A 12,010-nucleotide genomic window follows, 5' to 3' on the forward strand; every position below is an offset into this window, starting at 1 on the left:
CAGAATATTCGACTTGACCTCTGCAGTGGGCAACTGCAAACCTAGAAGGTCAGCAGCCTTCCTGATGACAGAGTGATAGTAAGAAACCTCCTGAGAAGGAAGAGCCTTAGGAGAAGAGAGTTCCCACTCTGGCGAAGTATCCTGCCCACTAGCTTCCTGAAGCCCTTCAAATTCATGCATGAGATCCACTATCTCCCCTTCCTCAGCTTCTTACTGTTGCCCCTAGAATTCTTCCTCTTCTAGAAGCCTCTGTGCCTCCCTTCTTGATCTTATTTTTGGTATCTGCGCCGGCGGCGCCAGACGCGGCGCCGGTGACTTCGGAACTGGCGTCGATGGAGGCCCTTCAGGGATGGCTGGAGGTGCCGCATGAAGTCGGATGGCACCGGACATTAGCCCGACGGCAACAGAGAATAATGCATTCTTCACTCCTGGGACGGAATCGGTGTTGAGAACCTCGGCATCAGGTGAAGCCAATTAGGGGTCATTACCATGAAAGGCATAAAAGGTGCCTGGGCATAATGACGAAGTAAGCCCTTGTTGAAAGAAAGTGGTTCCCCGGGGACACCAGGCACACCGGAAGGGTTAGTCGCCCTGGCAAACATGCCGTACATTGCATTTAAAAAATGCATACGATCCGGAGCTGGAAAAGGTGGGCACGGATCCGGAACTGCCTGCTCTGGAACAGACCGAGGTCGTAAGGTTGGGTCTGACTGTGGCGCCGGAGACACTGAAGCCCGGGGCGGAGTGGTCGTGGCGAAGGAGTCGCTTCCCTGGGCACCAGTGAGTCCCTTGGAGGATGAGCCGCAGTCACCAGTGGGGAATGGGATGGCGAGAGCTCATCCTTCCTGTGATCCCGTAGGGCTGGGAACCCTGACTTTGGCAACTTGTCTTTAGAAGAGCGATGTATGGAGCCATGGCACTGCTTCTTCTTGTGTTTCCTCGATGACTTCGAGGTGTGGGGCGTCGGTGACTTGGACCTCAACTTTGTACTCTTCCGACACCCTCTTCTGCTTCTTTCCCCAGGCCATGAACAGCTTCACTTCCCTCTCCTTGAGGACCTTCGGGTTCATACAGGGACACGAAGAGCATCCCTCAAAGTCGAGGTCAGACGTCAGGCACCAAAGGCAATCATCGTGAGGGTCCGTGATGGACATATGTCCCCCACATTCCCTAAAAGGTTTAAAACCAGGCTTTTTCTGAATAGCCATCACACTGCTGTAATAACAGACAACTGTAACAATGTTAAACCACAAAGTAATGAAGAGAACTAGAGAAACCGTTCATGTCGCTCAATGGCAAGGAAAAAAGGGAACTGACGTCAGCATGCCGATGAGGTCTTCTTATGGCTCTGATGACATCACGGGGAGTCGTGAGCGGAGCTATGCCATTGTGACGTCCTCGTCGACATGGGAGAGCTATAAAAAATGTTTCTGTGGAATGATGTGCAAGGGGTAATTCAAAAGTTAACTCTAATTTTTTTTCCCATTTCAAAGTGTCGCATTTACACACAGCAGGCAAATTGCTTCAATGGCTCGTAGAAACGGTGTCATATTGATAACTAAAAAATAAAGCCATTTTTTAAGTGGGAGAAATTTAAAATGCAGACAAATGTTTCATATTATGAAAGTTTTTTGCAGAACATTTTTATGCACTTTAAAATTCTCCCATATAAAAAATAGTTGTATGTTTGAATTATACATATAACAGTGCCACATGAGGCAAAAAGGTATATCCTGTGCCACAAACACATACAACAGACTCTCATTCACCCATACACATATATCCCATTCACGCACAGATGTTCATACATCTCCCAAAGACCACGCTCTCACTGACCCACGTGGCAGCCCTGTCAAAGCACCCCTAGATGGGCATGTCATGATGAAGAGATGAACATGGCTGTCTCAACTAAGTTGGCGTCACTAGAATACGTTTTATATGTGACTGCTGCATATTCCTGATCACATAAGGGATAAACGGTAGGAGGGAAAAGTGTATGCAAATATCCTTGACCAGTTCATTCATAATGCATTGCCCACTGACTGTTGGTGAGTGTACAAGCTTTGGCTTTTTTGCATTCATGTGTGTTGCAACAGATCGGCTATGGGCATTCCCCATTGGAGGAATTATGCAGCCTGATTGGAGATTTCTGACAGTTTACATTCTTATCAACCTCTGGCATGTGTTCCAGGAGGTGTATTAAATGGCATTTTGTCCAATGCTAGATTTCTTGCTCTAACTCGGTTAGGTGGTTGAATGCATTCCTCCTTTTTGTATGCAGTACATTACTATCATGTTGTCTATATGAAAACTGTGCTGCACCAAACACTAGATCCTTTCAAATCCCAGTCACTTTTAATCACTTTTTGGTCAAACACTCTTGGAGTGTATGCATGTACAAACTGGCATGCAGTCCTAACACAACCCATGGAGCAGTCAATCCCAAGTGTTTCATAATTATCCTCATTGCCAGAGGTTGCAACGTCTGATATTATATTATGTTATATGGATTTGCATATCGCACTAATCACCCCAAAGTGTATCCAGGCGTTTGGGCAGATGAACAAGTTACTTACCTTCGGTAACGCTTTTTCTGGTAGATACTATATCTGCCTGTGGATTCCTCACCTTGTGAATACCCCCTGCGTCAGCAACATTCGGAAATTCTTTTTTCGTAGCCTCGCGCCGACGTGGACTCCTGACGTCATAGAGACACGACCTCGCTCGCGACTCCGCTGACGTCACCGACGCCTATAATAGGCCCACGCCGGCGTGATGACATCAGTTCCGCCCTTTTTTCCGTGCCATCGAGGCACACGGACGGACCAATGACAGTAGAAATATACAAGTATACACAGTACACAATACTCAAGGCAAAACACACAGTGTTAAGCAAAAGCAGGAAAGCAACTGAAACATTTCCTTGACAACAAAATATATATATATATTACATTACAGTAACTCTGGCATAGAAGAGTGGACAACGGGGAGGCGGGTGGGTCAGTGAGGAATCCACAGGCAGATATAGTATCTACCAGAAAAAGCGTTACCGAAGGTAAGTAACTTGTTCTTCTGATAGATACATCTGCCGTGTGGATTCCTCACCTTGTGAATAGAGTCCCACAGCAGTCCCCACTCCCGGAGGAGGGTGTCCACTCTTCTAAACCAGGAAATCCTGAAGGACAGAGCGAGCAAAGTGGCCGTCCCTCCTCACTTCGGAATCCAAGCAGTAATGCTTCGCGAAAGTGTGGAGGGAAGACCAAGTTGCCGCCCTACAAATATCCTCAACAGGTACACCTCTAGCCAATGCTGAGGATGAAGACTTAGCTCTTGTAGAATGAGCCCTTATACCCTCTGGTGGTTCCTTACCGGCCAAAGAGTAGCAGATCTTTATGCAGAGGACGATCCATCTCGATAAAGTTCTTTTATGGACCGCTCTTCCTTTCTTGCAGCCAGCAAATCCAACGAAGAGCTGGTCTTCCAAACGAAAGTCCTTGGATCTGTCCAAGTAAAAGGACACCGCCCTCTTAGGGTCCAGACGGTGCAGTCTCTCTTCCTCCTTGGAAGGGTGAGGGGGAGGATAGAAGGTAGGAAGGGTAATGGACTGTCCTAGATGGAAGGGAGTTACCACCTTAGGCAGAAAAGCAGCCCTGGCCCTAAGAACCATTCGATCAGCATGAATGGTCAGGAATGGGGGCTTGGAACTAAGAGCTTAAAGCTCACTAACCCTCCTTGCCGAGGTTATTGCAACCAGGAAGACTGTCTTAAGGGTAAGAAGCCTCATGGGACATTTGTGGAGAGGCTCAAAGGGAGCACCCATCAAAAAGGTCAATACAAGATTCAAATCCCACTGAGGCACAATGAAAGGTGAAGGAGGGAACATATTAGTAAGACCCTTCAAAAACCTTAAGACCACAGGAGACTTAAAAAGAGAAGGCTGGTCAGGCAAGCAGAGAAAAGCCGACAGCGTCGACAGGTAACCCTTTACCGTGGCAACCGCCAGACCCTGCCGCGCCAAAGAAAGGGCAAATTGGAGAACATTAGACAAATGGGCCTTCAAAGGATCAACAGACCTTTCCCCACACCACGTGACAAATTTCGACCATCTATAAGAATAGATGGACTTAGTGGAGTCACGCCTGGCTGACAAGATGACATCCACAACGTCAGGCGGAAGGGAAAAGGAATTCAGGTTGCCCCGTTCAATCTCCAGGCATGAAGGTGCAATGTCTGGAGGTGGGGGAGTAGAACCTGCCCCTCCATCAGAGAGAGGAGGTCTGCCCTGAGAGGGAGACGGAGCGGCGGGTGAGAGGAGAGGTGGAGTAGATCTGTATACCACACCCTTCTTGGCCAATCCGGGGCGACCAATATGACTTGGGCCCGGTCTTGGCGAATCTTCCTCAGAACCCGAGGAATCAAGGGTATGGGGGGAAACGCGTAAAGGAGTTGACCTCTCCAACTCAACTGAAACGCGTCCCCCAAGGCTCCTTGCATCGGATACTGGAGACTGCAGAACGACAGGCAGTGCGCATTCTCGTGAGTGGCGAACAGGTCCACCCGAGGAGTCCCCCACATCCGAAAGATGTCGTGAACCACCTCCGGGTGAAGCCTCCACTCGTGGTCGGCAGAGAACTGCCGACTGAGACTGTCTGCACGAACGTTCAGAACCCCGGCCAGATGATTTGCCATCAGACAAATCTGATGGTCCTGAACCCAGGACCAGAGACGCAGAGCCTCTCTGCAGAGACACTGCGACCCTACCCCTCCCTGCTTGTTGACGTACCACATCGCGGTCGTGTTGTCCGTCAGGACTTGAACAGACTGACCGCGAAGGGAAGGGAGGAAGGCCTTGAGCGCCAAACGTATCGCCCGCAATTCTAGAAGGTTGATGTGAAGCAACCTTTCCTCTGGAGACCAAAGGCCCTTGACCTCCAGATCCCCCAGATGAGCACCCCACCCGAGAGTGGATGCATCCGTTATCACCGTGGCCACCGATGGGGGAAGTTGAAAAGGCTTTCCTTGGGACAGATTGCCTTCCACGCCCCACCAAGACAGATCCGCTGCAGCTTCTCTGGAGATCCTCACTGACTCCCTGAGATCTCCGCTGTGCTGATACCACTGCTTGCGGAGGCACCACTGGAGCGCCCTCATGTGCCAGCGTGCATGGTTGACCAACAGAATGCATGAAGCCATCAGACCGAGCAGGCGAAGTACCTTCAGGACCGGAACGACCGCTCCATTGTAAAACAAAGGAATCATCTCCCGTATGTCGCGAATCCTTTGAGGGGGAGGGAATGCACGACATACGGTTGTGTCCAGTACCGCACCTATGAACAGGTTGCGCTGGGAGGGCACCAGGTGAGACTTGAGTACATTTATTGAAAAACCCAACCTGTACAACAACTGGGTTGTCTCTCGCAAATGATGGAGCACTCTCTCTGACGACTCCGCTTTGATCAGCCAGTCGTCCAAATAAGGGAATACTGGAATCCCTGATCTCCTGAGATGCGCCGCCACCACTGCCATCACCTTGGTGAAGACTCGAGGCGCAGTAGTAAGTCCAAACGGAAGGACCGCAAACTGGTAGTGCTGCGATCCCACCGTAAAACGGAGATACCTCCTGTGCGACTTCAGGATTGGGATGTGAAAGTAAGCATCCTGCAAGTCGAGCGACACCATCCAGTCTTCTTCTTGCAGCACTTGAAGAACCTGAGCAAGGGTGAGCATCTTGAATTTCTCCTGCTTCAGATAGAGATTCAAGATCCTGAGATCCAGGATTGGACGAAGCCTGCCATCCTTCTTCGGAATCAGGAAATACCGGGAGTAGCATCCCTGACCCCTTTCCTGCTCTGGGACCACCTCTATCGCACCTTTTCTTATCAGAGTCAAAACTTCCTCTTGCAGAAGAGACAGATGCTCCTCGGAGCAATACCCTTGGCAAGGAGGGAAATTGGGAGGGAATTCCCGAAAGGGAAGGGCATACCCATTTTCTACAAGATTGAGAACCCAAAGATCTGACGTAACCGATTCCCAATCCTGTAGAAAATGGGTAAGCCGACCCCCAACCGGACCCACATGATCCTGAATGTCGGATCTAGGGCTGCTTCTCAGGGGCAGGGGGGTTGGAGGAAGTGGAGGAGGAAGAGGCCTGACGTCCACGAGGACGCACTCTTTGCTTTCCCCTGTATGACCTGTACAAGGAGTTTTGCTGCTGCTGTTGTTGCTGCTGCTGCTGCTGGCCTTGCCGGAAATTCCGAAAGGAAGAGCGGCCAAAACCCCTGAATCTTCTGCCAGTTGAAGAGCCTCTCACTTGAAGACCCAAGGATTTAGCAGTCGCCCTGCTATCTTTAAACCTCTCAAGGGCCGCATCAGCCTTCTTCCCAAAAAGGCCTGAACCATCGAAAAGAAGATTTAATAATGTCGCCTGAACATCAGCCGAAAAGTCAGAAGATTTCAACCAGGCAGACCTCCTAGTAGCTACAGCAGTGCCCATAATGCGCGCCACAGAGTCTACAGTATCCAAACCGCTCTGAATGACCTGGCGAGCCGCTGCCTGAGCGTCAGAGATGACTTCCTCAAAATCCTTCCTGCTGTCATCAGGAATTTTTGGAACAAGAACACGCAAAGAGTCCATCAGAGCGTGTAAATATCTCCCCATCAAGCAAGTGGCATTTGATGACTTCAATGCCATACTGGCAGAGGAGAAGGACTTCTTTGCCACCTGATCCTGCTTCTTTGCCTCCTTCTCAAAAGGAACCTGAGGGAAAGCACTAACGTTCTTTTTGGAGCATGCAGCCTGAATGACCAAACTCTCCGGTGAAGGATGAGAGGTTAAAAAGGCAGGATCCTCAGGGGCAACCCTGTATCTTCTGGCTACACTTTTAGAGACAGCTGGAGCCGACAAAGGTTTTTTCCACACCTCTAGAATGGGCTCTGTCAGAGCATCATTGAAAGGAAGAAGAGGTTCCACCACTGAACTCGGAGAATGCAATACTTCAGTCAGAATATTAGATTTGAATTCTGCTGTAGGCAAAGTCAACTTAAGGAGACTGGCAGCCTTCCTCATAATCAAATGATAGGGTTGAACGTCCTTAGAAGGAGTGCTAGAACCTGAGGGTAACTCCCACTCTGGAGAGAAATCCAGGCTTCCTGCTTCTGCCAAATCCTCAAAAGCATCTTCATCCAATTCACCCTCTTCAACGTCAGATTGTGAATCCAAAAACCTCCTTTCCTCCAGAAGGCGTTGAGCCTCTCTTCTGGATCTCATCTTGACTCGTTTTGCCATCGGATCCACCACCGGCTCCGACGGATTCGGAATCGACGTCGGGATCGAATCCGAAGGCTCAGAGGGATGTGTTCGAGGCCGACTCGGAGCAGGCGAAGCCGGAACCGGCGTCGACGGCTTCGGTGGAGCCGGAAAATGCCACGGCGGCGTCGGAGCCGGCATGTAAGGCATAAACGGAGCCGGAGGGTAGGAGTGAGGGACTCCTAAGCTAAAAGCCAAAGGACCCATGGGACCCGAAGGTGCACCAGAGGGGTACCACACCCTCGAAAAGACTCCGTACATCGCGTTGAGAAACGCAGAAGGGTCCTGGCCTGGGACAGGAAATGGTGGATGAAAACCTTCAGGCCTGTCCTGAGGAGCGTTCGGATTCGGCTCACCTAAGGGCGCGGAACCCCCATCCTCACAAGGCTCCTCCTCATCTCGGACCGGGGACGGCGCCGGAGATGGACTCGGAGCCGGATTCGGAGTCGGAGACGGAGCCGGAGACGGCGCCCGTGACTCAGAAGGGGAGGCCTCACCTTCAGGTTCTGGATCCGAAACCTCAACGGTCACCACCTTCGAACGTACCTTCGGTGACCTCGATCCCGACTCCTTACCAGAACGACGTCGGGACTCATGTCTCCTCTTCTTATGTTTCCTCTTTTTTGAAACATGATCCGAAGCCGACTTCGAAGACGACCTTCCTCGAGATCCAGACCTCGACCTCGATCTTGACTTCGACCTCGCCCTTCGAGAACGAGACTTCGACGATTTCTCCTTTCCAGCTTTCATCTTAGCCACCAGGAGCTTCGCCTCTCTCTCCCTCAGGGCCTTCGGGTTCATCTTCTTACACGAAGAGCAGTCCTCCACATCATGGTCCGAGCTCAAGCACCAGATGCAGTCGCTGTGTGGGTCGGTAATGGACATCATTTTGCCACATTCTCTACATGGCTTGAAGCCGGTCTTTTTCGAAGACATTGTCGAAGAGACAGGATACAGAGAAGCAGAAAATGGCAACAATATAGACAACAAAGTATCCGTTGGCTACAGAGATTCCCGATAACCGTTAGCGTCGACGACGCGGAAAAAAGGGAACTGATGTCATCACGCCGGCGTGGGCCTATTATAGACGTCGGTGACGTCAGCGGAGTCGCGAGCGAGGTCGTGTCTCTATGACGTCAGGAGTCCACGTCGGCGCGAGGCTACGAAAAAAGAATTTCCGAATGTTGCTGACACAGGGGGTATTCACAAGGTGAGGAATCCACACGGCAGATGTATCTATCAGAAGTGTAGGTATGTGGTCCCCAAGATGCTTATACGAAGAGCCCGATCTTCAGCTTCCTGCGGAACTCAATTCAATTCAATTCTAAGAAACTTTATTCGGTTTAGGTTGCAAACCATAAAAGTTACACAAACTAATACAACAGGAATAAAATACATTATAAAAATACTATCAGCAGCAATATCCAATCAATGATAATTTAGAGCACTAGATGGAAAATTATTACAGTTCATAATACGAAAAAAAAGTGACAGTGCATTGTTAAAGTGACCTCCATAGCAGCATACAGTTAATAAATAATTAATTAAAATCTAAAGCGAATTCATTACAAGTCCATAAACGTCCTAGACTTAACAACTGATTTTAAGAATTCCACAATAAAAAATAAGCAATCCTCGTTCAATAATTGTAGATACATCATGGCTGGCGGACCTGACCAAAGTTACGTTTTTTTAAAAGAGGGACCAGATAGCGTTTGGCAGGGAATTCATATAGTTGACATAAAAACATAAAATGCAGCATGTCCTGCGGAGACTTTCCGTTGCAGCCGCACATTGCGGAACTCAATAAGTGAGGAGGAGGCTCTGATGTGTTGAGGGAGGTTGTTACATGTCTTGGGTGCGATGTAGGAGAATGAGTGACCTCCAGTTTTGCTTTTACAGATGCAGGGAATGTGTGTGAGTGAGGCACAGCGTGGTGTCTGGTGAGTTGGCGAAAGTGTATGCAGCTGGTATTCTGGTTCTAAGTTGTGCAGGCTTTGTATGTGTGCATGAGAAGTTTGAATTGGCTCTGCATGTGAATGGGGAGCCAGTGGTATTCTGGAAGTACTGGAGTCTGTGTAGGACTTGCTTGGTGATTCTGGCATAGAAAGTGTTGTAGTAGCCCAGCTTGCTGGTGATGAGTGCTTGCATGACCGTCCGTCTGGTATTCTGAGGCAACCATTTGAAGATTTTTCGCAGGATGCGTAGGATGTGGAAGCAGGTGTACACTGCGTTGACTTGAGCAGTCATGTTGAGCTTGTCGTCTAGCATGATCCCTGGATTTCTTGCGTGGTGTGTCGGTGTGAGTATGGGTCCTAGCACTGACGGCCACCAGGTGGAGTCCTATGGAAAGGACTTGTTCCTGAAGACCAGTACTTTTGCCTTGTCGGAGTTGAGATGCAGGAAGCTGGTACGCATCCAGTCTGCGGTAATGGTCACATTATGGCGGTGGCTGTTTTGTCCATCAGGGAGAGGATGAGTTGGGTATCATAGGAATAGCAGATGACGGTAATGTCTTGATGTTGGCTAAACTGTGTCATGCATCTGTTGAAACTGGTGGGCTGTGAGATAATCTCTGTGGGACTCTATATATCAATTTCTTAGTCTCTGATGTGAAGGGTGGCAGCCTGACCCTTTGGGTTCTTCCCGGGAGGAAGAAACATATCCATTTGAGAGACCCTGTGGGTTTTTTCCTTGAGGAAAGAATAGATCCATTTCAGAGTGGATCCTTGTAAGCCAATATCGTGGAGTCTTTGAAGAGGGTGTTATGGGAGCCAGTGCCGATAAATAGAAGTAGCCAGAAAGGATTTTTTTTCTCCAGGCTGAGACAGGCTTTCCAGTCCTTGTATTGAGTGTTGTCCCCATGTAGGCTTGCATTACTTGGGGACAAAGCTGGACTTTTTCACATTGGTGGCTAATCCTAATTAGTGAAGTAGGGCAATTGTTTGCTGTATCTTAGCAAAGGATTGCCCTCAACTCCTTCACTTTACCAGCCAGTTGTTCAAGTACAGGGAAACCATGAATATGGTTGTGCCTCAGATGTGCTGCCACAACCACCAGATATTGTGTGACTACCCGTGGAGCACCTGTGACTCTAAATAGTAGAACTTTATTTGTAATATATTCCACACACCACTTGCTGTGAGCAGGATAGATTGGGATATTGAAATACACACACACACTTAGGGATGAAAGTTGCCAAGTCTTGCTATAGAAGATGTATGATGTCCCCTTCCTATAGAAGAGGTATGATGTTCCACAAGGTTGTCGTGAAGTGGTTGGAAGAGATGTATGAATTCAAGTCCCTTTTGTTTATAACTGAGCACACAGTCCCATCTTTACTTGCAATGATAAAGTATTTCAAGCAGAATCATTTTCTTCACTGTTTGTCTGACACTATCTCCATTTTTCCTTTTTGAAGCTGTACTTGGATTTCCTTGAGCAGCAGTTGGCGATGTTTGAGAGTCCTACTCTATTGTTGTAGTGGGTTTTAGGGTGGATTTGCATGAAACTGGCAATAACTTTGCGTGATGACGGAAAGCACCCATCGATCTGAGGTTATACTTTGCCATTGAGGTAAATAAAACCCAACTCTTCATTGGACAGGTGTTGGATGACCTGTTGGTCATTGCTTGGCTGCAGTGACATCCATGCCCTGGACACTTCAGCATCATCCCTTATTATTGCCATGAAATCCACCTCTTTGGTACTGTGCTTGGTCTGCTGTTGGCTCGCTTGATAGGACTTTTGTGGTGATTGGTACTGCTGTTTAGTAGAACCCAAGGCTGATTTAGCTCCTGTGCTTGTGGACAGCAAAATCCTTTCTTGGATGTGCTTGGAATAATACTCATATCCTTAAGTGTATCAATTTATTTGTTCAAGCATTTCGTCCACTTGAGGACCAAATACATATTCCCCATTGAATGGCAAAGCAATGTGGTGTTGAACCTTTGGTGTAAACCGTGATACTAGGTTGTGATCCAGTTTGTGGGTATATCTATATTGTGCACTGACTGGTGGCTGGTTGCTCAGTGTCTACAAAATGTGTTTGTAGGTGTGATAGTTGTTGAAGAAGCACACTGCCTCAAAGGAGTTTTTGGCGTCAATGGTTTATCAACTTTCTCTTGGCGTTGAGGGCCTTGTAGCTAGACTCAAGGTGTTTCTGTTGCCAAAGACTGTATTTGTGCTGATCAGTTTTAACCTCTGCGGCTGGTTGATGGTCAATGCTTTTTCAAGGATGGTTCCTCGAGCAAGGCATAGTGCTCCCAGTACTGTTTCTGGGTTTTCAGTTGGGACTCTGATGTTGATTCCCAGAGGGCTATCCTCAATATCATTCAGTGCTGGCTCCACCTTCGGGCACTGATATTCCCACAACGCTGTGTCTGAACTGGAATCCTGAGGTGTGGTCTTTATCTTAGGCGCGGGTTTCGCGAGAAGCCCTGAAGAATCATCTCCAGTGTAACAGTTCTGTGAGGAGATGTGGCATTCAGCCCCTCTATGACTTCCAGGCTACCAGAGGATGATCCATTTTGTTGTCCGAAATAAATCCTTCAACCATCCGCGCCATCATTGTTGAGGGGGGCTTGGTAGAATCTTGTCATTGCATTTCAGTGTAATGCACCCAACTAGTGTCGAGTCTGTGCTGAATCGTCTTTTTGGATGAAAAGGAATTACAGGCCGAACATGCATTTTTGTGGAGGTTCC

At 48.6% G+C, this 12,010-nt stretch overlaps 1 protein-coding gene across 2 annotated transcripts in view; it reads right to left on the minus strand.

Moving 5' to 3' along the window:
- OFD1 (OFD1 centriole and centriolar satellite protein) overlaps positions 1–12,010 on the minus strand; it is a 635,354-nt gene that overhangs the window by 96,821 nt on the left and 526,523 nt on the right. The window lies entirely within an intron of this gene.

This window comes from Lissotriton helveticus, chromosome 8, assembly GCF_964261635.1.
Source record: "Lissotriton helveticus chromosome 8, aLisHel1.1, whole genome shotgun sequence".
In the NCBI taxonomy this organism is placed as follows: domain Eukaryota; kingdom Metazoa; phylum Chordata; class Amphibia; order Caudata; family Salamandridae; genus Lissotriton; species Lissotriton helveticus.